Raw genomic sequence first — 25,006 nt, forward strand, 5'->3', positions numbered from 1 at the left:
CTATCCCTGCTCCTCCCCCCCTGTCGACATACTACCCCTCTCATGCTCCCTTCCCCCCCCCCCCCTGGACTGCACTCCCGCTACCTACCCCCCTTACTCAGCGCCCCCCCCTCCATGGATGTATTCAAAACCTCCCTGCATTTTTTAACACTCTACCATGCCTAAGTTGCTCTCACTAAATGTCAAAGGGCTGAACTCCCCCCATAAGCGCAGAATGGCATTATCATACTTCCATAAACAGAAAGCTGACATTGTGGCCCTTCAGGAGACCCACTTTGCCTCCCCCCGACCACCCATATTTAGGGATACCAACTACCCGACTGCTTTCTATGCTAACGGACCCTTTAAACGTAATGGTGTTGCTATTCTGTTTAACAGAAATACCCCCTTCACCTGCCACTCCCAGACGGCTGATAAAAACGGCAGGTATCTGATCCTAACCGGCCACTTAGAGGACAGACTTACGACAATAGTCTCTATCTATGCCCCCAACACGAACCAAGTGGCCTTCCTCCGTAAACTCCTTACCCTCATACAAAAAACCACAAAGGGCTCCCTGATATTACTGGGAGACTTTAACTTAGCACTAGACCCCCGCCTGGATAAATCCCATCTCCCCTCTAGCCACCAATCTCATACAGACAATCAATCGACAGCTTTCCGTAACCTCCTCTCAGAGTTTGACTTGTACGACACCTGGAGAATAACCTACCCCACAGGACGGGAATACACCTTCCACTCTCAAGTTCACAACACCTACTCGAGAATTGACTATATCCTCTGCGACAAGTGGTCCCTCCAACATTCCGTAGGAGTTGACATTCTCCCAATCACGTGGTCTGACCACGCTCCAGTGGTGTGGCATTGGAACTTTCATCCCTCCAGAATCCCCCCTAGGCCCTGGCGCCTGTTCCCCCATCTACTGTCTAACCCAGCGGCCAAAAGTACCATCCAAAAATCAATGGAGCTATATTTGTCCAACAATGAAACTACAGATACCTCGGTGATCAACCACTGGTGTGCTTTCAAAGCTGTCACAAGAGGGGCTGCTATTCAAGCGGGGGCAACTCTGAAGAGAAATGCCACCGCAACTCAAAAAGCCCTAGAGGCTAAATTAATGGAACTGGACGCCAAAAACAAAGTTGCCCCCTCTAAATCCCTGAAAGTAGAATTGGCTTCGATACGGAGCCAATTACAGAAAATGCTCCTTACCCGTACCCAATCGGCCTTAAACAGAATAAGACACAGGTTCTACCTAGCTAGCAACAGGTCGGGCAGAATGCTAGCCCGGAAGCTGCGCGCCCAGCACGCTAGAAACCGCATTAAATACATTACAGCCCCCAACAAAGAGAAAATACAGAACCCTAAAGATATAGCCAACCAGTTCGCAGATTACTATTCCAACCTATACAATCTCTCCAAAGACCCCTCCGCGCCACAGCCCACCCCTGCCTCTATCCATAGTTTCCTCAAGAACCTACACCTACCCTCTCTGACCCAGGACCAACTAGATCTCTTAAACGCCCCCTGGTCCCAATTAGAGGTCCAGTCGGTTATAAAGTCACTCCCGCGTAATAAAGCCCCTGGGCCAGATGGGTTCATTACAGAGTTTTATAAAACCTTTAGCGACTTGCTCTCCCCTTACCTCACTGACCTGTTCAACGAACTCTCCTCGCTCGGTCGCGCCCCCCCAGAACTGTTAGAAGCCAGAATTATTACCATTCCGAAGTCCGGTAAGAACCCTGCCTTGTGCCAAAACTATCGCCCTATAGCCCTCCTGAACAGTGATATCAAGATCTTCGCCAAACTAATGGCTTCCCGAATCAATCTCTATTTACCCTTGCTGATACACCCGGACCAGACAGGGTTTGTTCCGGGACGTCAGGCCCCGGACAACACACGGAGAGTCTTTAACTTAATAGACTCCCTGTCAGCTAAGCAAGATCTCCTTCTCGTCTCACTCGATGCCGAAAAGGCATTTGATCGCCTTAACTGGCAATATATGCGGGAAGTTCTGTCCCGTTTCGGCTTCAGGGACCGCATACTATCATCAATCATGTCACTATATAGCTCCCCCTCGGCCCGAGTGTTCAGCAATGGCTTTCTTTCCTCCCCTTTTAACATCACCAATGGCACAAGGCAGGGCTGCCCGCTTTCACCCCTAATATTTGTCCTCTCCATTGAACCATTAGCCACGGCCATCCGCAAAAACCCTAATATTCCTGGTCTCCAGGTGGGCCCCAACAAGCATAAACTAAGCCTCTTCGCGGATGACGTGTTACTATTCGTGACAGACCCCATCCATACGCTCCCACACGTCCACGAGATACTAACCGCATACAGTGCCGCATCTTACTATAAACTCAATACATCCAAGACTGATGCATTGCCGATCAACCTTACAGACCATCTCCCCCTACTGAAAACCACTTACACCTACAACTGGCAAACTACCTCCATAAAGTACTTAGGTATCCACATCCCCCCTAACATGGCGTCAGTATTTGATGTTAACCTCTCCCCCCTCCTAGCTTCCCTTACATCATTATCCAGATCTTGGTTGGCCTACGAAATCTCATGGATGGGTAGGATGGCAGCATTTAAAATGTCGCTCCTGCCCAAACTAATGTACCTGTTCCGCACTATCCCCTATGTTTTCCCTAAAAAATCCCTACAACAGGCCACCTCTATTCTGACAAAATATATTTGGGCATCCAAACCCCCCGCTATGGCCCGCTCCAAAATGACAATCCCAAGAGCTTATGGAGGTCTCGATCTCCCAGACCTATCCCAATATCAGGTAGCCTGCCTACTTGCCCCATCCAAACACTATTTTGAAAGCCCTACCCATAGGGCCTGGGTAGACATTGAACAATGTCACTCCCCCGATATCCCTCTTAACGACCTCCTTAAGATCCCAAAACACATCAGGCCCTCACTACCTTCCCTTCTTCCAACAACGACCGCTACCTTATATGCATGGGACCAACTACTGTCCGTTTTGCGCGCCTCTACCTCCCTTATCACTACCCTCCCTATCACCACCGTGGCGAGACTAATCCCCAACCTTAACCTCACCCTTTGGAAACAAAGTGGGATCGCAGCTCTGGGAGATATAGTCGACGCCAACTCAATCCGACCTTTCCCCTACCTCCAAGAAACATACTCCCTCCCCCCCCACGAGTACCTCCACTATCTCCAGGTGGCACACTGGTGGAACTTCCACTTCTCCAACCGCCCCACTATAGATCCCCGCCACCAGACGATCCTCTCCCGACCCTCCCAGACACTCTCCAGAGGGGATATCTCCTTCTGGTACGACTCACTCATAACCCCCGCGGAGTTCACTAAATCTCCTGCCCATAAAAAATGGGAAACTGATTTGGGCATCCAGCTCTCCGGACCTCAATGGCGTAAGATATTCCTATCCTCTTACACAATGTCCCGCTGTCTTAATCACTCGGAGATGCACATCAAATTGATAAATCGCCTCTACCTTACCCCAGATCGCCTCCACACCTTTTGGCCAACGTGCTCCAATATGTGCTGGCGACAATGCGGGAATATAGGTACCATTTACCATATTTTTTGGTCTTGCCACAAGCTCAGAGCATATTGGGGAGAAGTTTTTGAACTCATCTCGGAAGTGATCCAACTAACCCTTGCCCCTGACTCACTCCTAGCTTTATTCCATGTATACCCACAGGATCTCCCGATTGGGACAACATATGTCCTCGGACACATCCTCATAGCGGCAAGAGCAAACCTAGCTCAACAATGGAAGCAGCCCTCCCCCCCCCCTCTTCTCCAGGTTATACTAAAAACAAACCACCATTTCCTCATGGAAACCGGTTTCCAGCCCCACTCCCTTAATCCCACCTCGCCACACTCTAAATGGGCTCCCTGGCACTCATATATGTCTGCAAGAGAGGGTACTAGAGTCCCCTCCTCAGCCACGTCTGGACAAACAACCATGTTTAGCCTGAATGAGACCCCAGAGTCTGACCCAGACCCCCCCTCACCCCACACCCCGGTCTAACTGATGCTCTCCTACCTTAGACTAACCCTATAACTGAATTGTATCTGTATGCCTGTGTTCAGTTCGCTCTGCGTAGCGTTCTAATATGTCTGTTATGGTCATGTACAAAACTCTGTAGGCAAATTATAACTGTCTTATATTGTTCTCACCCACGATTGCAGTCCCCCCCCCCCCCCAATGTTTCCCCCCTTTTTTCATTTCTGTACCCCATATATAAATTTGTGTCAATAAAAATTTGTTGATGGAAAAAAAAAAAAAGGGTATACGTATAAAAAGATAACTGCGTGCGGCCCCTAATTGGAGCCGTACTGGGCAAAAGTCAAAGTGCATATGCTGGGTGAGGTGCAAACCCTATGGCGTGAGTGGTTTAAATGCAGGGAGAAATACTGAGTCCCTGCTGGGTATCTATAATAAGCAAAAACAGCCCTGTGTGGGGTGATGCAGCCAGCATCACTGTATGCGCATAGCACCAGAAGCCAGAAATTGCAACAACAGAATGCCAGCATCTTGTATATTATATGTTATCCTGGTGTGTCACCTGGACACCGATAAGGCTGGGGGACTGGTGTCACACAGTGGGATGACAAGTACCTTTAACAAGGGGGAGAGAAAAGGAAGAAGGAAGACATGATTGTGTGTTAGTGGACCAAAATGGTTACAAAAAATGATGTAGGCCAAGTGTGTCATTAAGGCCTTTAGGGTGTAGTGTGTCCATTTTGTAAATCCACTTGGACTCAAGCTGCAGAAGCTGTTTGGAACGGTTGCCACCCCGTATGTGTGCCGGCACGTGGTCTATGATCTTATATTTGATCATTGCCATGTTATGTTTGGCCTTGGCGAAATTCCTGGTCACTGGTTGCTCCCCTGAGCCAGAATGAAGGGCTGCCCGTATGGCACAATCGGTCTTGCCGATGTAATGTATTCCACATGGACAATAAATGATGTAGATAACAAATTTAGTCGTGCACGTGAGGGGCCATCTGATTTAAAAAAATTTTACCCGTATAGAGATGTGCAACTTCGGTGCAAGCTGTCATGAAGCTGCATGTTGTGCAGCCTAGGCACCGGTAACAGCCCATTCTGGTGGGTCTGATTTGTCTAGAAGGGGTGTCAAAATTTGTAATCTCGGTCTTGACCAATAGGTCCTTCAAGTTTGGGCCGCGCTTGTAGCTCGGCATCAGCTTGGTGTCTTTGAACACCGGTAGCTCGGGATCCGAACGCACAATTTCCCACCAGTTTTTTACTCTGCTGGTGGTTTCTCGGCTGGCAGAGCTAAAGTCATTAACCCATGGAATACATGGCTTTATGACTTTAGGTGTTGCACCTGTGATAAGAGTGGTGCGCTCACACGCCAGAGCCCTGGCCTTGGCTTTAAGTAGGCCCTGTCTGGGGTAGCCTCTGTCCTCGAACTTCTGCTGCATGATGTCCAGTTGGTGATGGGTTTCAGAGTCGGTATCAGTGATCCTGCATACTCTCAAAAACTGAGTATGGGAGACTCTCCACCGTGTTGCGTGGGTGCGAGCTGTTGTGTCTAAGTATAGTATTGCGATCTGTCGGTTTGACATACAAAGAAGTGTGTGTAAATCCCAAAAATACAAATGTGTAAAAAATAGGCGTATTTCTGCCTACGAATACACCTATTTTTTACGAATCCATTTTGGTACATTTCCCCCGATGTATACATAGTATATATATACACGCTATACTGCTGTTCTGTTCTCAAAGACAACATGAAGCATATATATCACTTGTGGAGCCGATATTTATGGTACAACACGCCCCTGTAATTCTCACATTCATAGAGATCCCACAGCACATCTCCCCCATGTGTTAGAGCCTGACATCTCCGATTTACAAACATGATCATTAGCGATCAGTTTGACCATGTTATTATTGTATACAGAGATCCATATGTAACACACCCGTCCGGATCCCTGTGTTAACACCATACAATTGTCACGCTAGATGCGGTGACATCTTCTTCACATCACTTCTTAAACATTGCTCGGGCAGTAGTCCCGTGGCATCTGAAATTTACACTTCAAACTTGCACCATTTTTTAACATTGTTTTACTGTTTTAATGTAGGTTATTTATGTGCCATTTATGTGTTGTTATAGGCAGAAGCCAAACCCGGATCCTGGAGCGGAGGTTGTCATACAGAAGTGGGCGATACGGTGGGGTCACCATAGCAACCCATCTACAACAGAGGGGAGCGTGATGATGCAGTGAGGCTCCGCCCACTGACATCCACCCGCACCGGAAGCCGCACTGGACGCAACCGGGACGCTCCACGTACGGGAATGGTGAGTATGCACATGCTGTATGTATTTAAATGTTTGCTGTGTCACCCGCACGCGTTGTACACCTTGACAAAGGGGTATCCAGTCCCCGAAACGTCGGTCACCTCCAATAAACACATTGTTAAGCCCACGGAGTGCCGCTGCCTGCTTGGATAATTCCTTAGATAGATAGATACCAGAAAGAACCCCCACTGGGGGAATAAACAGCACTCACCAGTCTGTAGTTCAATGGAGGTACAACCAGGAGGTAATCCAAAGTTTATTTTCTGCAAGAGAGATCTTCTGACGTTTCGGTCCCCGCTGGTACCTTTATCAAGGCAGCCACTGTGTCAAATAGTCGCAACTTAAATCTGTGTGGGAAGGGGGATATATAGCCTTTGAGTATAAAGAAACATAAAAATATATGATACAGCCAGTACAGGATATGGCGGGTGAGCCAGTGACAGGGACTATAGAGAGGTAGGGCAGGGGGATCAGAGGCGGTCCTGCAGCGATGCATAACCCACAACAGAGAGAGCCGGCACCGGGAAGGGTGATCCCTGGAGAGGACAAGGGCCTGTGCAGTGCTGTGAGCTGCTGACCTGTAAGGAGCGGAGGCTGCGCAGCTGTGAGACCAGGAATGGCGCCAGGAGAGCCAGGCTCCTCCAAGTCCCCTACTGCTGCCACCTGCCAGAGGGAAGGGAACCGCGCTGCCCCCACTAGCTGCCAACCACAGGAGGAGCCCCAAACCCGGAGAGAACAGAATGATGTGTGCTGCCGAGGTGTCCTACATAGTGCCTGCCTGTGGAGGAGCCGAGAGGGTGAAGACTAGAACCTCATGGAAGAAGGTGCTGAGGGGGTAAATTACCTGGGAGCACACCCAGCCGGAGGATTCTCCTGAAGTTGCTCCGAAGAAGATAGAGGACGCAGCAAGTGGAGACCAAGGTGCGCAGGCACCGCGGAGGACACCCGCTCTCGAGGAACCAGGACTGGAGGACATGCAAAGGACCCCTAGCTGGAGACCTGTAGAAGCCCCCTCAGTGGTGCGGAGCTGCCCCTAGAGATGCCTGCCCGAAAGTAAGTTAAGAACACGATGTAACATCAAGGACAGGAGCTGCTCAGAGGACAGGTGACAGCCCAGCGGAGGAGAGGATAGAGGAGGATCCCCAGCCTGATAGGAGCCGGGGGTGGAAGCAGAGGCCGACCCAGAACAGCACAACAGGCGGAGCAGAGGACGACCCAGCACCTCCTGCTGCAGGAGCCGAGGACACGGGACACAAGGCAGACGTCAGGCTCATGGCAGATGCTGTGCGGCTGTGGTACAGGTATATGTGCGCTGTTGTGTGTTTATGCTGGGCGTTATGGGTAATAGAGGAGGTTTCTTTTTTAGGATGTCGGTATGTGGTAGACTCGCTATGTATAGGATGTGTAGTATGCTAGGGTTTGTGGTTATAGTGGATGTATTTGTGTATGCAGGGCACCATTTGCGGATGTACTAAAAGGATGATCACAAAAAGGGATGATCGGGATGATTGCCTGCAGTTCCTATTCGCACCACTAGATGTCACAATTTTTTTTACTTCAACTGAGAATTTGTATGTTGGACACTGGTTGTGTATCCTGGACAGTCGGTAGAATAGGTAATCAGCGCTCAGTATCATTCTGTGGAGTTTTCGTAGCTTCTTAAAAGAAGCTGTAAGCGCTGCACAGGGAGGCCAGGCAGCGTCTCCCCTGTGCACAGTGAGCTGACAGGACGCGCTTCTGTCAGCTCCTGCTGTGCTAGCAGTGTGAGGATTCACTAATGAGAATCCTCACACTGTGCCTACCTAGCTAGTGTAAAAGTTAATAAAATAATAAAAACCCTAACTAACTCTACTCCTTCGGCTGCTCCGGCAGCCCTTTAGAATAGCACCCACTCCAGTGGGCACCTAACACGAACTGAGGAGTCTGGGATGCAGTAGGGGAGGAGCCTACCCTCCAAAAGCTTTAGGATAGGTGCCTGGCTCCTGCGGACCCTCCTACATCCCAATGTGAAGCTGTGTCACCAGGACCAATGAAAGAGAAAAGTATGTGCTGCACATACTTTTTGTACTTGCTTTTCATCGCATTGTATGCACAACGCATGTACAAGGATGAATGCGATGCGTGCTATTTAAGCTCAAAATGCACGCCCGCATCGAGACGTGTATGGGCACCTTAAGTCAGAGAGAACCTGAGAATTCTGACTGGGAAGTGCAATTAACAGGTCAGATGTGGACTGCTGCTTTGAAGTTGGATATCTCCATTTCCCCAGGGCCGATTTTAAAAATTCTGGTATCCCTGGAAAAAGGGGATCCTCAGCTATCAGAGTATGGCCCTTATACACCTGGGGCCCCAGAGCAAGTGCCCATTAAGCCCATACGAAAAGACCGCCCTGGTCCCGGTTCGCTGACGTCATCCGGGGGCGATTATGCTGTGTACACACGGGGGCGATAGGGGCTGAAATAGCTGGGAATATGGTTGCTGAGCGACCATATTGCCAGTGATTGGAGTGTGCACCAGCGATAAATCGCCGGGTGCGCGCTCCCGTTTTCACAAAACGGGACACTGGGCAATATGATTGCTGATATGATTGCTAGCAATATATTGCCAGCGATCATATTGCCCCGTGTGTACGCACCTTTATTCCTAACAATTTTGCTGCACCCGTCATCTTGAAACGTGCACATGTCCCTTTGTTGATGAATTTACAAGGCTGCCTAATTAGAGCAATAATTGATATTTGCGTGGAGATTAATAACAGTATTACAGACACACATGCTATGACCGATAACACACACGTAACAGACTTATTTTAATTTTTTTTCTAATGCACTTTATTTCACATTTATCACTTTTCACTTATGTTTTTAATATTTCGCTGTCCTTAATAAATGATTCAATAAACATCATGTTTTAGCCAATTCTCTGTTTCTTGGGTCACTTTATTAATGTACCTATAACATTAATCAGAACATTAATATATGCTAACCTAGATTGCCCCTTGTAGGAATACTTTATCTTTCTTTGCTTCCAAGTCTAATACATATTCCTGGGTGCGCCTCCCCCATTACCAATTGATACTTAATATAGTAATGCAGGGGTGAGATAGCTATACCAATTACAGGCCGTTCGGATTGATAGCCTCTATCTATTAACCTGTATCAGCGATATCAGATGGTCGACAGTCATCAGGTCGACATACTGCAAAGTCGACATGGGTCTAGGTCGACAGGTCATTAGGTCAACATGGTCTAGGTCGACTGGGTTTTTCACTGGATTTTTGGGGGGTTTTTTGAGCCGACATGTGCCGACAGGCGGAATTTCATGCCCTACCATCCACTAGGGCAGGCGTTCCCAACCACGGTCCTCAAGGCACACCAACAGTGCAGGTTTTAGTGATATCCAGGCTTCAGCACAGATGGATTAATCCAAATCACAGGTACTAATTAAGACACCTGTGCTCAAGCCTGGATATCATTAAAACCTGTACTGTTGGTGTGCCTTGAGGACCGTGGTTGGGAACGCCTGCACTAGGGTGTGGTGGGAGAATAACATAGAGTACCAAGCACAGCCAGACATGCGAGGGGATGCGGTGCACTTAATCCTGTGTCCATGTTGACTGTGTCGGCATTCGGGTAAAAAAAAAAGTACAAAACCCTATGTTGAGCTAGACCATTTTGACCTAATGCTTTTTTGGACCAAATGACCTGTTGACCTTGACCCATGTCGACCTTGCAGTATGTTGACCTAATGACTGTCGACAATCTTTAGGTCGACCATATGATCCTTAACTGTTTTAGCAAGGGGTGTGAGGCCAATTTCTCTCTTTCTCTCCAGGGAATGGAGAAATATCTGTGTTTAGAGCCAGACTAGAATCACGTCTGCCCGCAGACAATAGATCGGGTATCATTTTTTTATTTTTTTTTATGTATGTTTGACAAAGGCCATACACTTCACTGGAGGCGAAGATCCGCAGACGAAGGCCAGAGCATACAGCTAATTGCTGCCGATCCTACTATTAAAAAAGAAAAAGGAATGTATTGTATACACAGAACATCGAACATGCCTTCCAACTTTTACCAATAGATCAGTGGGACCTGCATGCAGCTGGCCCTGGAAAGGGGCGGGGCTATGTGCAACGGGGGCGGGACCGGGCATCGAGGCCCCGGGTTTTCCATCCTCTTTGCCAGCGTACCCAGCCCTGTCTCTCCTTGCTGCGCACGGCACCTATCCAGCAATCACCGGCTGCTCCACAAAGCAGAGCAGCCATGATCACCTCCCCTCAAGGGACATCAGGGCAGGCTCCAAATAGCGGGACCATACCACTGTAATCAGGACAGTTGGGAGGAATGCTATAAATACATTATCATGTAGCGCCTATTATTCCTGTTGTCCGACTCTACCTGTATGACTACATGTGAAGGAAAACACAGAGGCTGCTTCTTTTGCCCAACGTTTGGGAATTTATGATATTTTAGTTTTCGGAACTTGTCTCCTGTCCTACATAACAGTTTATAGACGCTGTGACCAGGGGTGAGGGTCATTAAGTCGACAGTAATTAGATCTTTTGGTCGGCAGTGAAAAGGTCTACATATGAAAAAGATCGACCTGGTTTAAATTGACGCTGAAAACGGTCAACACAATCCAAAAGGCTGCATGAAAAAGGTCAACACAGGAATAGGTCGACATGAGTTATTAAAGAAAATTGTGTATGTGGAAATCTGCTGACACGGGCACTGTATAAGTGTACAGCGACACGGACACACAGCTCCAATTTCTATTCACTTTTTTCTTAATGCACTTTTTTAATTTTAACCTATTTTTCTGTTTTGTGCCAATGAATAAACTGTATATTTAGAACAATTGGTCTGTACACAGACTCCGTCCTGCCCCCACTTAAAGTTATTCCTCCTGGTTATATATGGTGGCTAATTATTAATATTATGTAGTTTGAGCAGAAAATATTGTGGTATCAGTGGATGAGTCAAAAACTCAGGCTGCTCCCGGATCCGAAGGCGCTACACCCCACGCCCCTGAAACAGCAGACACTGGAGGAGGATTCGAACCCGTGGTGGCTCAGCCTGAGTGGCTGTCCCAGACGCTGAACTAACGGTACACGCCACTGTACCAGCCACTCATACACGGACTGTTCGTGTATCTCGTAGCTACAATGCAGTGACGTCATTCACGCTGTGCCGCACCATCGCCACCTATTGGCAGCTGCTGGAACTACACCTGGCACATAATGCATCGTCATCACTGCTGCTCCCCCTACATGAGCACTCTGCCGGCTGTTCTGATGGAGGCAGTCACTGACTGGGACGCCATGTTCCTGCGTAGAAGAAGCGGCTGGTAAGTGCACATGTGCAGAACACCCCCTGAGCATTGAGCAACCTGTGGGTGAGAACTGGAGCTCAGTCTGTATGTTGGTCATGTATGTGACTCCCACAGGGCTGCTGCATGGTGCTCCTGGGGATATCTATGTGTATGGGCATACCAGTGTATCCTCAGCAGCGCTACTCTATGGCTCAGGTTGTAATATCTCAGCCCCAGTGCTGTCTGCATTATTATACACTGTAAATTATCTATCTGCTTTCCCAAAGTGTGACACAGGTGTATATAGACCAGATTATAATCTATGGGAAGCCTCTGTGTGTATACCATATGTTCTCTCTCTGCTGCAGTAGCTATGCGCGCTTTGCTATGTTCTATGATAATAAACACATGTGAGTGTAATGGTAAATATGTGCCCGGCATGCCAATGTGGTGAGATACAGGTGAGCCAAACCGTACAGGCTAGCAAACTGCACGTAGCCATTAGTGCAGATGTAGGATAACTGGGCATACTGTATATAGGCTGGGATCACTGCTGCGTTCAGGTGACACCAAGTACATGTCACCCGCCGGGATTGCTTGCTGGATGGTTATACAGGGATTATTGTCACATTAGTTATACTGTAGTCTAAAGTGTATACTGTATTATCTACCATCCTAATGGGGCATACACACAGGGGGCGGGATGTACTAAAGGGAAAATGTGATAAAACGGGGGTTTTACCGCATTTTCCTTTGTACCATTACCCGTCCGCCCCATCTCCGCCTGGCAGGGTATCTCCACCTCTGGGTGGCGATACCCTATAGATGCCTATGGGCTTCTATCGCCGCCCGCCGTCCTTGCGACCCATCCTCCATCGATCTACTCCTCCCTCAGCAGGTGTCACAGCCGGGAGGAGGAGAGGCAGGGGGACACTGACAGCCGCCAGGATGTGACGGAGACCCCCGCACACCACATTACAGGTATCGCGGGGGTCTCCGTCACCGCAACCCAATGCTAGCCGCATATGTTAGTACATATGCGGTAGCATCGCGGCGGCTGGCGATTTACATTAATACATCCCGCCCAGGGGGATATGAGGCTTATTTCTAAGTGATCTGACTAGATCGCTTAGAAATGAAAAAAGGATCACTCCATGTGTATACCCTCTGGTGATGACGATTGCGCGGTCCCGCGCGTCGCTGTTGCTTGACTAGATTTACACTGCATCCAGTTATAAATCTAGTCATCGCCAATGTTCTCACACCAGAGAACACTGGCCCTGACAGATTGTTCAGCACACAATGCTGAGCCATCTGTGCTTAACTGCAAACTTAGCACAGAGGCTCACTTGCACTGTGTGTGCACAGCTTTAGGGATGGACGTCTTTGCAATTGATGACAATAGTGCAACTGCCCATTGATTGTGGCACACTATGCAATGGATGACCATCAATGTTTTTACCTATTGATGGTGATCCATTTTCTTTGACTGATTGGATTGTGGGCCAATCAAAACATGTAGGCGGTGCTTCATGAGTGTTGGGGCAGAGCTATGCTGTGTGGGGCTGAAAGACAGATGAAAATGTGATGAAAGACAGTGTGGGGCTGGTGCGATGGTGACAGTGTGGGGCTGTTGCAATGGGGATACTACAGTGCGGGCTGGAGCAATGGGGAGACTACAGTGTGGAGCAGGTGCAATGGGGAGACTACAGTGTGGGGCTGGTGTGATGGGAGACTACAGTGTGGGGCTGGTGCGATGGGGACAGTGTGGGGCTGCTGCGATGGGGGACAGTGTGGGGTAGGTGCAATGGGGTTAGGGTTTTTTTCCTTGAAATGCCGCCTGCCACCGCTGGGAATAAAGAATAATCCGCGTGGCATTATGTGAATTTTGGCTCAATCCGCGTGGCATTATGTGAATTTTGGCTCAATACGTTTGGCATAATGTGTAAGGGGCAAGTATAATGGGGTCTATTATTTTGTTGCAGAATGTGTAGAAGTGGTATATGGTGTGGAACACGGTACTTGTGGAGTATCACGGCTCCCACGACCTGCATCGTATGCAGATCGTATGCTAAAAATCGCATCGCATAGCATGTGGCATACGATGGCATACGATGCGATGCGATGTTTTACCGATTTTTGACTATTTTAGCTCAAAAATCGTATGCCATCGCATAACATCGTATGCCATATGTAGTGGCATACGATGTCATACGATGCGATACGATGTTTTACCGATTTTAGAGCAAAAATGGTCAAAAATCGGTAAAACATCGGATAACATCGTATGCCATATGTAGTGGCATACGATGTCATACGATGCGATACGATGTTTTTCCGATTTTTGAGCAAAAATGGTGAAAAATCGGTAAAACATCGGATAACATCGTATGCCATATGTAGTGGCATACGATGTCATATGATGCGATACGATGTTTTACCGATTTTTGAGCAAAAATGGTGAAAAATCGGTAAAACATCGCATGGCATCGTATGCCATCGATGCGATACAATGTTTTACCGATTTTTTTGAGCCATTTTAGCTCAAAAATCTTATGCGATCGCATCGGATGCCATACGATGGCATCCGATGCGATGCGATGGCACCCAATTTTGCACTGAAATGCATCAGAATGCATTGAAATGTGTATTAAAGTAGTGAAATGCCCCCAAATGCCATTTTTCATAGTGCACCACCCCCACTATCAACGTCAACCCGAAGCGTGGCGAGCGCAGCGAGCCCGCGAGGGGCGGCGGTACGCGTCCTACGACCTTTTCATACCCCCACTATCCACGTCGGCGTGGAGTTGAGAATAGAATAGTGTGGCGAGCGCAGCGAGCCACCGAGCCCGAAGCGTGGCGAGCGCAGCGAGCCCCGCGAGGGGACGCGGATACCTTCACAGCTATACGCGTCTCCTCGCGGGCTTTACAGGTATCCGCGTCCCCTCGCGGGGCTCGCTGCGCTCGCCACGCTTCGGGCTCGGTGGCTCGCTGCGCTCGCCACACTATTCTATTCTCAACTCCACGCCGACGTGGATAGTGGGGGTATGAAAAGGTCGTAGGACGCGTACCGCCGCCCCTCGCGGGCTCGCTGCGCTCGCCACGCTTCGGGTTGACGTTGATAGTGGGGGTGGTGCACTATGAAAAATGGCATTTGGGGGCATTTCACTACTTTAATACACATTTCAATGCATTCTGATGCATTTCAGTGCAAAATTGGGTGCCATCGCATCGCATCGGATGCCATCGTATGGCATCCGATGCGATCGCATAAGATTTTTGAGCTAAAATGGCTCAAAAATCGGTAAAACATCGTATCGCATCGATGGCATACAATGCCATACGATGTTTTACCGATTTTTCACAATTTTTGCTCAAAAATCGGTAAAACATCGTATCGCATCGTATGACATCGTATGCCACTACATATGGCATACGATGTTATCCGATGTTTTACCGATTTTTGACCATTTTTGCTCAAAAATCGGTAAAACATCGTATCGCATCGTATGACATCGTATGCCACTACATATGGCATACGATGCCATGCGATGGCATACGATTTTTGAGCAAAAATGCTCAAAAATCGGTAAAACATCGCATCGCATCGTATGACATCGTATGCCACTACATATGGCATACGATGCCATACGATGGGAGCCGTGATACTCCACAAGTACCTGGAGTACAAGTGGTTCAATAACAAATTTGATATTACCTTTCAAAGAACAAAATGATTTTCTGGAATATGAAAAATCCCTGATTTTAAAAATTGAAAAGAATACAAAAGAACTAAGGGATAAAAAAACCAGAAAATATCAAAGGGATACTAATAAAAGTGTTATTATTATTGATGTACCCCAAACTATAGTTGCAACTCCAAAACCGCAGAAACCAGTGACAACTGGCCCTGCGCCGTGGAGAAGGAACCCTATCCGATTTAATCATAAACAAAAAACACAAAACAATAATAATGTGCAAAAATATCGTCCCAACCACAATGGTACAAATAAAAGAGATTTTGGCACCCCACAAAGATATCGCCCTAATTACAATAGAATAAATAAAAGGGATTTTGGGACCCCACAAAGACCAAATAGAGGGTATGAACGTACCCCCAATTGGCAGAACAATTATTCTGACTTTAACCCTGGTTTCATGAGAAGAAATATGAGGGACAATGGGAATAAATATAAAAATCCAAAAAATAATGATCCAAACAACAGATATGCCCCTTTGGTAACAAATACAGAAACTCCTACTTTTTTAGAACAGGACCAGAGGAATTGGCGAATCAATTAGTAATATCCAATTATAAAAAAACAAGGAGAGGTAAAAGATCAGGTCAGACCAAACGTTATCCACGTAAAAAATGTAAAAAAGCCGGTAAAGGTCTGATAAATGCAGCACCTCTTTCAATGGGGAATGAAGACATGGAAACAAAAATCTTCAACCTCACTGATAGAACTCTTACTGATGCTGAGATTAGAGTCCTCAGTAAGGGACTTAAATTCGCCCCTTCTTTTAAACCCACCTCTTTTGACCTGTTCCTCGATGTGCAGAAGTACATCAGAAAGTTGGCTATTAAACGCTTTTTTGCACAAAAGGATTGCAGTGTTGACAACACACAAAGTGATATAGGTGCATCTGAAACAACACAGACTAAATTTAAAAACCCCTCAACCTTTTATCCAACACACAGTAAGGGCCCATTTCTCGACTGCTTTAATAAAATTGTTAGCGAGGAATTGGATAAAATCACAAAAAGGTCAAATCCTAAAGTAAATAGTAGGTTAAATTTGACAAAAAAAGAATTTGACGCCCTTAAAGAACTGAAGAACGATAAGACCCTTATCGTAAAACCAGCTGATAAGGGGGGGGGGGGTTGTTCTGATGCAAAAAGAGAAATACTTGCTAGAAATTGCCAAACAGTTAAATACTGGAGATACATATAAAAAACTGAGGGGAGATCCTACAGTGAGAATTAAAAAATCTCTTTTAGAATTTACAACTAAAGCTGTAGAGGATAATATAATATCTAAACAAGAATTCGAATTCCTTAATATCTCTGAACCTACTGTACCCTGTATATATGTTCTCCCAAAGGTTCACAAAGACCCCCTGAACCCCCCAGGTCACCCAATTATTTCGGGCTGTAATAGTCTCACATGTAATCTTTCGGCTTTTGTGGACTCATATCTCCAGCCTCTGGTTCTTGCAACTAAAGCATACACCAGGGATACTGGAGATGTTTTGAACAAACTGTCAAAAATCAAGTGGGAACCAGGTCATTGGTTGTGTACGGCGGACGTAAGTACGTTGTACACAATTATTGATATAGAAAAAGGTACTGAAGCTGTCAAATATTTCTTGAATAACAGCAACCTGTCTGAACCACAGAAAGCATTTTTGTTATCTAGCATCCTTTTTATTTTGACCAACAATTATTTTTTACATGAAGGGTCTTTTTATTTACAGTGTACTGGTACGGCGATGGGCACCAGGTTTGCCCCCAGCTACGCTAACCTATTTATGGCCCACTGGGAAGATCAAGTAGTGTGGCAGGGAGGCGAGCTGGGGGTGGGCCTGGTGTCCTGGAGCCGTTTTATTGATGACATTTGTTTTATTTGGTCAGGTGATAAAAATTCCCTAGACCAATTCTGTGATTCTTTGAACATTAATAATAGAAATATTAAATTAACATTCAACTGCAGTCAGAAGGAGGTATCCTTCTTGGATTTAAATATTTACATTGAATCTGATAGTCTCAAAACAAAAACATTTAGAAAAGAAACTGACTCTAACAGCTTCATCTATACCACCAGTCAGCACCATAGGAATTGGCTTGATGCCATTCCTTTTGGACAATTTACTCGGATTAAACGCAATTGTACTGATCCTCTGGTGTGTGAATCACAGATAAAAGATGTTTCAGACCGTTTACAGGTGAAAGGTTATTCAAGCCAGGTTTTAAATAAAGCAAAATTGAGGAAAGCGTGTCCCGCTTTTCCCTGGACATTGAACCTGTGAGCTGCGGCATCTACATAGGTGAAAGACCCTGGACTGAGCCCCCCTTGATTCCGGACCAAGGGACCCTGAACAGGACTTCTTTCCGAATAACATCACTGTGTATGCTGCATTGCCCAGGATTCCTTGTTACATGCTTTTATATCTACAACACTTGTGAGTGTATTGGAATGTATTAAATTGTTTTTACTTTAAATGATCTGCACCATGTCTCTCCCTATTGTGTTTCCCATTTACATTCAATAGGGGAGAAATTCATTTGTGGAAAATTGAAACCATCCATGCTTCTCAGATTTTGTGGGATACTGAGAAATAATATCTGGTTTTGTATAAATCTTTGATTGTATCTATATCCTACTATACCTGAGGTCTATTATCCTCTATACATAGTTACTATCTGAGCGCCACCTGGCAGTTCCACTTCTCTTTTTTTGCACCTGGAGTACAAGGCCAATTTTGAGTGTCCACACCCTCTTTTCCTGAGCGCTCGCGCACAAATGTGTTGACACTATTGACACCAAGGTGGGCCTGTGTACTTTAAATGCCAGGACCTATTTTTAATCCCCTTCCCGCTCTTTATCTGCTCTCTGAGCGTGCACACTGGCACCATCTCTTTGCAAGTTTTTGAACAGGATTCTCCTAAACTCACTATGCCGCTATTTTTACATACTGTTGTAGACCAGCATTTTTTTTTTTTTAAATATGGATGTTTTCCTCCTCTTCCCTCCCCTTCAGGATGCTACTAAAACCTTGCTGCCACTGAGGACCCCCAGGACGTTGCTCAGGACACCGCCCATCATAGACGGGAAGGATACAGGCGGGGAGACAGCTGCCCCAACTCCGCCCCCAGGGCGCTGCGGCAGAGAACACAGCCCAACGCTGCTAGGAACGACGCTGAGGAGGAGAGAGGTGCCCTATCCGACAGATGCTGCAGTACCCCCACCTGCGACCGATTCTATGTGAGTGCACTCTTCGGTCACGACTGGCGAAGAGTATGTCTTGGGGGGGGGGGGGGGAGCGAGGGAGGGGAGAGGAGGTGCAAGATTAATCTGCTTTGGGCTAAGGGAAGAGGTGTGGCATGATGCTAGGTGGTGGGTTGTGATTACATGTAATGGGCATTAAGGGGTTTAGCAGTGGTGTCAAACTCATGGCCCTCCAGCTGTTGTGGAACTACACTTCCCAGCATGCCCTACCACAGATTTTAGCGATCCATTATATAAAATCTGTGGCAGGGCATGTAGGGTTGTGTACTTCCACAACAGCTGTAGGGCCGTGACTTTGACACCACTGGGTTAAGGGATACTTTTTAAATATGTTATAGGTACACGGTAACATCATAATGTCCCCCCTTCTGTTATTTTGTTTGTTTAAAATAAAATTGATGGCGCCATCTGTGTGTGTGTATACGTATATGTGTGTATATATTCGATCCCTTACCACCGTGGCAAGCGCAGAGGGGAAGGGGGAGCTTCCAGATCACAGGACAGTGGACGCGTACTTCCGGGAGCTGCGCCGCCTGGACCACAGGAGGAGACTGGTCAGCCCTGCAGCGCTGCCCTGGTGTGGACCGTCTGGTGGTGAGTACAGTCAGACTGCTGCATGATGTCGCCGGCTACCCCCGCTGCCACCATGTCCTGACTGCCTCTCCTTCCTCCACCCTCCCACGCTGCTGCCTCGGCCTCCCGTTTACTGCTGCACCAGCCGCCCTCCTCCATTTCTACATACAGTATAAGGGTGACATTTTGATGGCTTACAATTTAAGGGGCTGTTGTGATGAAAGACAGTGTGGGGCTGGTGCGATGGTGACAGTGTGGGGCTGGTGCGATGGTGACAGTGTGGGGCTGTTGCAATGGGGAGACTACAGTGCGGGCTGGAGCAATGGGGAGACTACAGTGTGGAGCAGGTGCAATGGGGAGACTACAGTGTGGGGCTGGTGTGATGGGAGACTACAGTTTGGGGCTGGTGTGATGGGAGACTACAGTGTGGGGCTGGTGCGATGGGGACAGTGTGGGGCTGCTGCGATGGGGGACAGTGTGGGGTAGGTGCAATGGGGTTAGGGTTTTTTTCCTTGAAATGCCGCCTGCCACCGCTGGGAATAAAGAATAATCCGCGTGGCATTATGTGAATTTTGGCTCAATCCGCGTGGCATTATGTGAATTTTGGCTCAATACGTTTGGCATAATGTGTAAGGGGCAAGTATAATGGGGTCTATTATTTTGTTGCAGAATGTGTAGAAGTGGTATATGGTGTGGAACACTACACAAGGCCAATTTTGAGTGTCCACACCCTCTTTTCCTGAGCGCTCGCGCACAACTGTGTTGACACTATTGACACCAAGGTGGGCCTGTGTACTTTAAATGCCAGGACCTATTTTTAATCCCCTTCCCGCCCTTTATCTGCTCTTTGAGCGTGCACACTGGCACCATCTCTTTGCAAGTTTTTGAACAGGATTCTCCTAAACTCACTATGCCGCTATTTTTACATACTGTTGTAGACCAGCATTTTTTTTTTTTAAATATGGATGTTTTCCTCCTCTTCCCTCCCCTTCAGGATGCTACTAAAACCTTGCTGCCACTGAGGACCCCCAGGACGTTGCTCAGGACACCGCCCAACATAGACGGGAAGGATACAGGCGGGGAGACAGCTGCCCCAACTCCGCCCCCAGGGTGCTGCGGCAGAGAACACAGCCCAACGCTGCTAGGAATGACGCTGAGGAGGAGAGAGGTGCCCTATCCGACAGATGCTGCAGTACCCCCACCTGCGACCGATTCTATGTGAGTGCACTCTTCGGTCACGACTGGCGAAGAGTATGTCTTGGGGGGGGGGGAGCGAAGAAGGGGAGAGGAGGTGCAAGATTAATCTGCTTTGGGCTAAGGGAAGAGGTGTGGCATGATGCTAGGTGGTGGGTTGTGATTATATGTAATGGGCATTAAGGGGTTTAGCAGTGGTGTCAAACTCATGGCCCTCCAGCTGTTGTGGAACTACACTTCCCAGCATGCCCTACCACAGATTTTTGCGATCCATTATATAAAATCTGTGGCAGGGCATGTAGGGATGTGTACTTCCACAACAGCTGTAGGGCCGTGACTTTGACACCACTGGGTTAAGGGATACTTTTTAAATATGTTATAGGTACACGGTAACATCATAATGTCCCCCCTTCTGTTATTTTGTTTGTTTAAAATAAAATTGATGGCGCCATCTGTGTGTGTGTATACGTATATGTGTGTATATATTCGCTCCCTTACCACCGTGGCAAGCGCAGCGAGCCCGCAAGGGGGGACGATCCACGTCCCCCCCTTGTCGGGATTTTGAACGCCGGGATTCCGGCGTCGTGATTTCATACTGAATCCTCGCTCCCTTACCACCTCCTTCTCTTCCGATTCCTCTCCTCTGCTTCCCTCCTCCTTTCCTATGCTTCCCTCCTCCGCACCCCCTCTCCCCCTCCACTGCTCTTCTGCTCTCCCTTCTAACTCTTCCTCTACTCTGCTCCCCATCCTCCTCTGCCCCCCCTCCTCCTCACCTCCACTCCTCCTCAGCTCCTTCTTCTCTGATCCCCCTCCTCTCCTCCACTTCCCCCTCCTCCACAACCCCTATCTTCCTCTCCCCTGCTCTCTCTTTCCCCTCTATCTCTCTCCTGCTCACCAATTTCCCCACACTTCTCTATCTCTCTTTCAGACTGCCGGTGACCTCGTGCTGGGGTGCAGGAAGAGAAGAGAGGGGGGGAGAAAGAGAGAGAGAGAGAGAGAGAGAGAGAGAGAGGGGGGGAGAGAGGGAGAGAGGGGGAGGTGGAGAGAGAGAGGGGGAGAGAGGGGGAGGGGGAGAGAGAGAGGGGGGAGAGAGAGAGGGAGAGAGAGAGGGGAAGAGGGAGAGAGAGAGTGAGTTGTGGGGAAATTGGTGAGGAGGAGAGAGATAGAGGGGAAAGAGAGAACAGGGGAGAGGAGGGGGATAAGGGAAGAAGGAGCGGAGGAGTGGAAGAGGAGAGGGGGCAAAGGAGCGGAAGAGGAGAGGGAGCAGAATAGAGGAAGCGGAGGAGGAGGGGAAGCAGAGGAGAGGAGGGGGATCGGAGGATGGAGAGTAGATGAGAAGGTGGTGGGGGAGCTGAGGAAAGGAGGAGGAGGAGGAGAGAAGAAGGAAGAGCAGGAGCAGAGGAGGGAAAGTGAAGGAGAGGAGAAGGGGGAGCAGAGGAGAGGGGGTGAGGAGGCAATGGGGAGACTACAGTGTGGGGCTGGTGTGATGGGAGACTACAGTGTGGGGCTGGTGTGATGGGAGACTACAGTGTGGGGCTGGTGTGATGGGAGACTACAGTGTGGGGCTGGTGCGATGGGGGACAGTGTGGGGTAGGTGCAATGGGGTTAGGTTTTTTTTCCTTGAAATGCCGCCTGCCACCGCTGGGAATAAAGAATAATCCGCGTGGCATTATGTGAATTTTGGCTCAATCCGCGTGGCATTATGTGAATTTTGGCTCAATACGTTTGGCATAATGTGTAAGATGCAAGTATAATGGAGTCTATTATTTTGTTGCAGAATGTGTAGAAGTGGTATATGGTGTGGAACACTACACAAGGCCAATTTTGAGTGTCCACACCCTCTTTTCCTGAGCGCTCGCGCACAAATGTGTTGACACTATTGACACCAAGGTGGGCCTGTGTACTTTAAATGCCAGGACCTATTTTTAATCCCCTTCCCGCCCTTTATCTGCTCTCTGAGCGTGCACACTGGCACCATCTCTTTGCAAGTTTTTGAACAGGATTCTCCTAAACTCACTATGCCGCTATTTTTACATACTGTTGTAGACCAGCATTTTTTTTTTTTAAATATGGATGTTTTCCTCCTCTTCCCTCCCCTTCAGGATGCTACTAAAACCTTGCTGCCACTGAGGACCCCCAGGACGTTGCTCAGGACACCGCCCAACATAGACGGGAAGGATACAGGCGGGGAGACAGCTGCCCCAACTCCGCCCCCAGGGCGCTGCGGCAGAGAACACAGCCCAACGCTGCTGGGAACGACGCTGAGGAGGAGAGAGGTGCCCTATCCGACAGATGCTGCAGTACTGCACATAGCCATTAGTGCAGATGTGGGATAACTGGGCATACTGTATATAGGCTGGGATCACTGCTGCGTTCAGGTGACACCAAGTACATGTCACCCGCCGGGATTGCTTGCTGGATGGTTATACAGGGATTATTGTCACATTAGTTATACTGTAGTCTAAAGTGTATACTGTATTATCTACCATCCTAATGGGGCATACACACAGGGGGCGGGATGTACTAAAGGGAAAATGTGATAAAACGGGGGTTTTACCGCATTTTCCTATGTACCATTATCCGTCCGCCCCATCTCCGCCTGGCAGGGTATCTCCACCTCTGGGTGGCGATACCCTATAGATGCCTATGGGCTTCTATCGCCGCCCGCCGTCCTTGCGACCCATCCTCCATCGATCTACTCCTCCCTCAGCAGGTGTCACAGCCAGGATGTGACGGAGACCCCCGCACACCACATTACAGGTATCGCGGGGGTCTCCGTCACCGCAACCCGATGCTAGCCGCATATGTTAGTACATATGCGGTAGCATCGCGGCGGCTGGCGATTTACATTAATACATCCCGCCCAGGGGAATATGAGGCTTATTTCTAAGTGATCTGACTAGATCGCTTAGAAATGAAAAAAGGATCACTCCATGTGTATACCCTCTGGTGATGACGATTGCGCGGTCCCGCGCGTCGCTGTTGCCTGACTAGATTTACACTGCATCCAGTTATAAATCTAGTCATCGCCAGTGTTCTCACACCAGAGAACACTGGCCGTGACAGATTGTTCAGCACACAATGCTGAGCCATCTGTGCTTAACTGCAAACTTAGCACAGAGGCTCACTTGCACTGTGTGTGCACAGCTTTAGGGATGGACGTCTTTGCAATTGATGACAATAGTGCATACACACTATTGTGCAATGGATGACCATCAATGTTTTTACCTATTGATGGTGATCCATTTTCTTTGACTGATTGGATTGTGGGCCAATCAAAACATGTAGGCGGTGCTTCATGAGTGTTGGGGCAGAGCTATGCTGGTGGTAAGGGTTGCTGGTCTTACTGTACTGCATATTAAAAGAATAATAATAAAAAATATATATATAATTTATGTAAGGTGCTAAACAACATATAATGGTGATTCAATTGTTTTGTGCACCCGTAGCTCTTGCCTAATGTAGTGGGAGCTAATGAATTGTTCGCAGCCCTTGCCCTGGTCTTGTTGGCTGCATTTTTGCGCCCTAAATAAACTAGATGCAGCTTATTGCCCTACTGTGCGCGAAGGGTGCGAGGAGAAATCCAGGTGACGTGCAGCCTGGGAGTCGGGTCACCAAACAATTGACTTTGATTTTAAAGCTCGTTTGTCACTGAGCGCCCTTTAGCTGTTTTGAAACTACACATCCCAGCATGCCTTGCCATAGTTTTAGTATTCCCTAATAGCAGAACTGTGGCAAGGCATGATGGGACTTGCAGTTTCACAACAGCTGGCGGGCCATAGTTTGGACATGATTGGTGTATTGGGTTCGTTAGCTGTTCACTAGCCTTTTGCACAAACCACTTTGGCACATATGGAGATGTAATCTCTTTATTAGTCTTTTTATTAGTCTTGCACTCTACTATTACATATAATGCATACCTTGACACCGTTTCACCGTTCGTGACACCCAAAATGTCGTTAAAATATTTGTTCCAACCAGATTGTTGCTCGGAAAATGTCCAAACTTTTTTTATTTCTTTACATTTTTTAAATACACAAAAAAGGGATTTTTGTAAGAACTTACCGTTCGAATCCCTTTCTCTGATATGGTCCTGGTGACACAGCTCAACACTGGGATGTAGGAGGGTCCGAAGGAGCCAGGCACCTATCCTAAATCTTTTAGAGGGTAGGCTCCTCCCCTACTGCATCCCGGACTCTTCAGTTCAATCTTTCAAAGCCACTGGAATACATTAACTCAGTACAAACGCCTGCACATATTATATGCACATTTTTTAACAATAACTGTTACTTTAACCAATTAAACATGAACATCATGAACACTGGCATACTTACTGGGCGTAAGGGAGGGATCGCTGTGTCACCAGGACCATATCAGAGAAAGGGATTTGAACGGTAAGTTCTTACAAAAATCCCTTTTTCTCTTTCAATGGTCCTGGTGACACAGCTCAACACTGGGACGTTCCAGAGCCGGTCCTTTGTGTGGGTACGCTCAGGTCTGCAGCTCTCATCACTGCTCGCCCGAATGATGCGTCCTCCGACGCGAACTCATGGAACCTATAGAATTTGGCAA

General features: G+C 47.8%; 2 long non-coding RNA genes across 7 annotated transcripts in view; one reads left to right on the forward strand and one right to left on the reverse strand.

The window, feature by feature from the left end:
• The window catches only part of LOC146053366 (uncharacterized), a 187,446-nt gene that overhangs the window by 72,801 nt on the left and 89,639 nt on the right, over positions 1 to 25,006 (reverse strand). The gene's annotated exons all lie outside the window — the stretch shown is intronic.
• On the forward strand, positions 11,568 to 23,917 carry LOC146053363 (uncharacterized). 3 transcript variants are annotated; one of them, XR_014467738.1, is made up of 5 exons: positions 11,568 to 11,693; positions 18,420 to 18,643; positions 19,139 to 19,261; positions 20,235 to 20,458; positions 22,537 to 23,917. It is a non-coding gene; the product is annotated as an uncharacterized LOC146053363 (long non-coding RNA). The 3 variants fall into 3 exon arrangements; XR_014467737.1 differs by lacking the exon at positions 11,568 to 11,693 and having other exon boundaries at positions 18,337 to 18,643; XR_014467736.1 differs by lacking the exons at positions 11,568 to 11,693; positions 18,420 to 18,643 and having other exon boundaries at positions 18,935 to 19,261.

The sequence above is a fragment of the Crinia signifera genome, unplaced genomic scaffold, assembly GCF_055691185.1.
Source record: "Crinia signifera unplaced genomic scaffold, ASM5569118v1 HAP2_SCAFFOLD_161, whole genome shotgun sequence".
Taxonomy (NCBI): domain Eukaryota; kingdom Metazoa; phylum Chordata; class Amphibia; order Anura; family Myobatrachidae; genus Crinia; species Crinia signifera.